General features: G+C 40.6%; 1 pseudogene; it reads left to right on the top strand.

Moving 5' to 3' along the window:
- Positions 1–1,082: 1,082 nt before the first annotated feature.
- LOC140624174 (elongation factor 1-alpha 1 pseudogene) lies at positions 1,083–2,477 on the top strand (annotated as a pseudogene).
- The last annotated feature ends 1,534 nt before the right edge of the window (positions 2,478–4,011 follow it).

The raw sequence follows: 4,011 nt of genomic DNA, 5'->3' as shown, positions 1-4,011 counted from the left end.
ATATCAGTTGTTTATAATTATTTTGTCCTTCCAATAGGATAATTCCTTGTGATATAGGCTTTACTTGTGGGAAGAATTTGGGAATTGAGTGAAACACAGAAAGGGTATTTTATAATCATAAAATCAAAAGCTTGAATGGATGCTTTACATCCTTGCTACAAAAATATTTCTGATTTAAAATCAACAGAATTAGCTCTGTCCTAGACAAATTAGTACCTTTTTGGTTTAGGTAAATTATTGTAAATTTATTAGACCTTCTCATTTATGATCTAAAGAACCCAAAGTTCTTTATAAGTTCTTTCTCTTTTACTTTTTTATTTTTTTATTTATTTGAGATAGAGCAAGTGAGCACAAGTAGGAGAAGGGACAGAAAGAGAGAGAGAGAAGCAGGCTCCCTGCTCATCAGGGAGCCCAATGCAAGTCTGCATCCCAGGAACCGAGGATCATGATCTGAGCCAAAGGCAGATGCTTAACCAACTGAGCCACCCAGGCACCCTAAGTTCATTCTTATAAATGAAAGTTTATAGCTTTTTTTACAGATAATTTTTTTAAAGATTTTATTTATTTGAGAGAATGAGCATGAACAGGGGAGGGGCAGAGGGAGAAGCAGGCTCCCCACTGAGCAGAGAGCCCCACCCAATCAGGGCTCCATCCCAGGACCCCATGGATTGGGCTTGAGTCAAAGGCAGATGCTTAACTAACTGAGCCACCCAGGTGCCTCCAGATAATTTTTATTGAATATTTATTAAAATTGTATCCATTGGCCAAACTATATTCTAAATGCTTTTTCATTACTTATTGAATAGTTACAACTACATTTTAATATAGTTATTATGTGTATTTCCATTTTATATATGAGAAAACCAAAGTATGTAAGTTAAGCAAATTGTGTAATATTTATAAATAGTAGAGCCAAGATCTGAATCCTCAATCAACAGTCTACATTCTTAACTACCGTTCTATATTGCCTTTGTGTCAAATGACTTGGAAAAAAATATGAAATAAAGGTAACATCTAAATAGAAATGGTACTTTTTTGCAATGGGTTTGCCACCAGAACACAGGTGTCGTGAAAACCACCACTAAACCTAAACCAAAATGGGAAAGGAAAAGACTCACATCAACATCGTCGTCATTGGACATGTAGATTCAGGCAAGTCTACCCCTACTGGCCATCTGATCTACAAATATGATGGGATCAACAAAAGAACTATCGAAAAATTTGAAAAGGAGGCTGCTGAGATGGGAAAAGGCTCCTTCAAGTATGCCTGGGTCTTGGATAAACTGAAAGCTGAACGTGAACGTGGTATCACCATTGATATCTCCCTGTGGAAATTCGAGACCAGCAAGTATTATGTGACCATCATTGATGCCCCAGGACACAGAGACTTTATCAAAAACATGATTACAGGCACATCTCAGGCTGACTGTGCTGTCCTGATTGTTGCTGCTGGTGTTGGTGAATTTGAAGCAGGTATCTCCAAGAATGGGCAGACCCGTGAGCATGCCCTTCTGGCTTACACACTGGGTGTAAAACAACTAATTGTTGGTGTTAACAAAATGGATTCCACTGAACCACCCTACAGCCAGAAGAGATACGAGGAAATCGTTAAGGAAGTGATCACCTACATTAAGAAAATTGGCTACAACCCCGACACAGTAGCATTTGTGCCAATTTCTGGTTGGAATGGTGACAACATGCTGGAGCCAAGTGCTAACATGCCTTGGTTCAAGGGATGGAAGGTCACCCGTAAAGATGGGAATGCCAGCGGAACCACACTGCTTGAAGCCCTGGATTGCATTCTGCCACCAACTCGTCCAACTGATAAGCCCTTGCATCTGCCTCTCCAAGACGTCTACAAAATTGGTGGTATTGGTACTGTCCCAGTGGGTCGAGTGGAGACTGGTGTTTTTAAGCCTGGCATGGTGGTCACCTTTGCTCCAGTCAATGTTACAACTGAAGTAAAGTCTGTTGAAGTGCACCATGAAGCTTTGAGTAAGGCTCTTCCTGGAGACAATGTGGGCTTCAATGTCAAGAACGTATCTGTCAAAGATGTTCATCGTGACAAGGTGGGTGGTGACAGCAAAAATGACCCACCAATGGAAGCAGCTGGCTTCACAGCTCAGGTGATTATCCTGAACCATCCAGGCCAAATCAGTGCTGGATATGCACCTGTGCTGGATTGTCACACAGCTCACATTGCTTGCAAGTTTGCTGAGCTGAAGGAAAAGATAGACCATCGTTCTGGAAAGAAGCTGGAAGATGGTCCCAAGTTCTTGAAATCTGGGGATGCTGCCATTGTTGATATGGTTCCTGGCAAACCTATGTGTGTTGAGAGCTACTCTGACTATCCTCCTCTGGGCGGTTTTGCTGTTCATGACATGAGACAGACGGTTGCTGTGGGTGTCATCAAAGCAGTGGACAAGAAGGCAGCTGGAGCTGGCAAAGTCACCAGGTCTGCTCAGAAGGCTAAATGAATATTATCCCCAATACCTGCCACCCCAGTCTTTTTTTTTTATTGGTGTACAATTTACTAACATACAGAATAACCCCCAGTGCCCGTCACCCATTCACTCCCACCCCCCGCCCTCCTCCCCTTCTACCACCCCTAGTTCGTTTCCCAGAGTTAGCAGTCTTTACGTTCTGTCTCCCTTTCTGATATTTCCCACACATTTCTTCTCCCTTCCCTTATATTCCCTTTCAGTATTATTTATATTCCCCAAATGAATGAGAACATATAATGTTTGTCCTTCTCCGACTGGCTTACTTCACTCAGCATAATACCCTCCAGTTCCATCCATGTTGAAGCAAATGGTGGGTATTTGTCATTTCTAATAGCTGAGTAATATTCCATTGTATACATAGACCACATCTTCTTTATCCATTCGTCTTTCGTTGGACACCGAGGCTCCTTCCACAGTTTGGCTATCGTGGCCATTGCTGCTATAAACATCGGGGTGCAGGTGTCCCGGCGTTTCATTGCATCTGTATCTTTGGGGTAAATCCCCAACAGTGTAATTGCTGGGTCGTAGGGCAGGTATATTTTTAACTGTTTGAGGAACCTCCACACAGTTTTCCAGAGTGGCTGCACCAGTTCACATTCCCACCAACAGTGTAAGAGGGTTCCCTTTTCTCCGTATCCTCTCCAACATTTGTGGTTTCCTGCCTTGTTAATTTGCCCCATTCTCACTGGTGTGAGGTGGGATCTCATTGTGGTTTTGATTTGTATTTCCCTGATGGCAAGTGATGCAGAGCATTTTCTCATATGCATGTTGGCCATGTCTATGTCTTCCTCTGTGAGATTTCTGTTCATGTCTTTTGCCCATTTCATGATTGGATTGTTTGTTTCTTTGGTGTTGAGTTTAATAAGTTCTTTATAGATCTTGGAAACTAGCCCTTTATCTGATATGTCATTTGCAAATATCTTCTCCCATTCTGTAGGTTGTCTTTTAGTTTTGTTGACTGTATCCTTTGCTGTGCAAAAGCTTCTTATCTTGATGAAGTCCCAATAGTTCATGTTTGCTTTTGTTTCTTTTGCCTTCGTGGATGTATCTTGCAAGAAGTTACTATGGCCGAGTTCAAAAAGGGTGTTGCCTGTGTTCTTCTCTAGGATTTTGATGGAATCTTGTCTCACATTTAGATCTTTCATCCATTTTGAGTTTATCTTTGTGTATCTGCCACCCCAGTCTTAATCAGTGGTGGAAGAACGGTCTCAGAACTGTTTGTGTCAATTGGCCATTTAAGTTTAATAGTAAAAGACTGGTTAATGATAACAATGCATCGTAAAACCTTCAGAAGGAAAGAGGAATGTTTTGTGGACCATTTGTTGAGAAAATAAATAAATAATAAATAAATAAATAAATAAATAAATAAATAAATAAATAAATAAATAAATAGAAATGGTAGAATTTATGAACTAAATCATCAAGGAGAGACAGATGCAATAATGTATACAACAATTGGTGAAGATTTCTAGTTTTCTCTCATTTATTAAGATCAACTGATACAAAT

The sequence above is a fragment of the Canis lupus genome, chromosome 34, assembly GCF_048164855.1.
Source record: "Canis lupus baileyi chromosome 34, mCanLup2.hap1, whole genome shotgun sequence".
NCBI lineage: Eukaryota > Metazoa > Chordata > Mammalia > Carnivora > Canidae > Canis > Canis lupus.
Note: the sequence above shows the minus strand (reverse complement) of the source record. Positions and strands in the feature narration are given on the sequence as shown.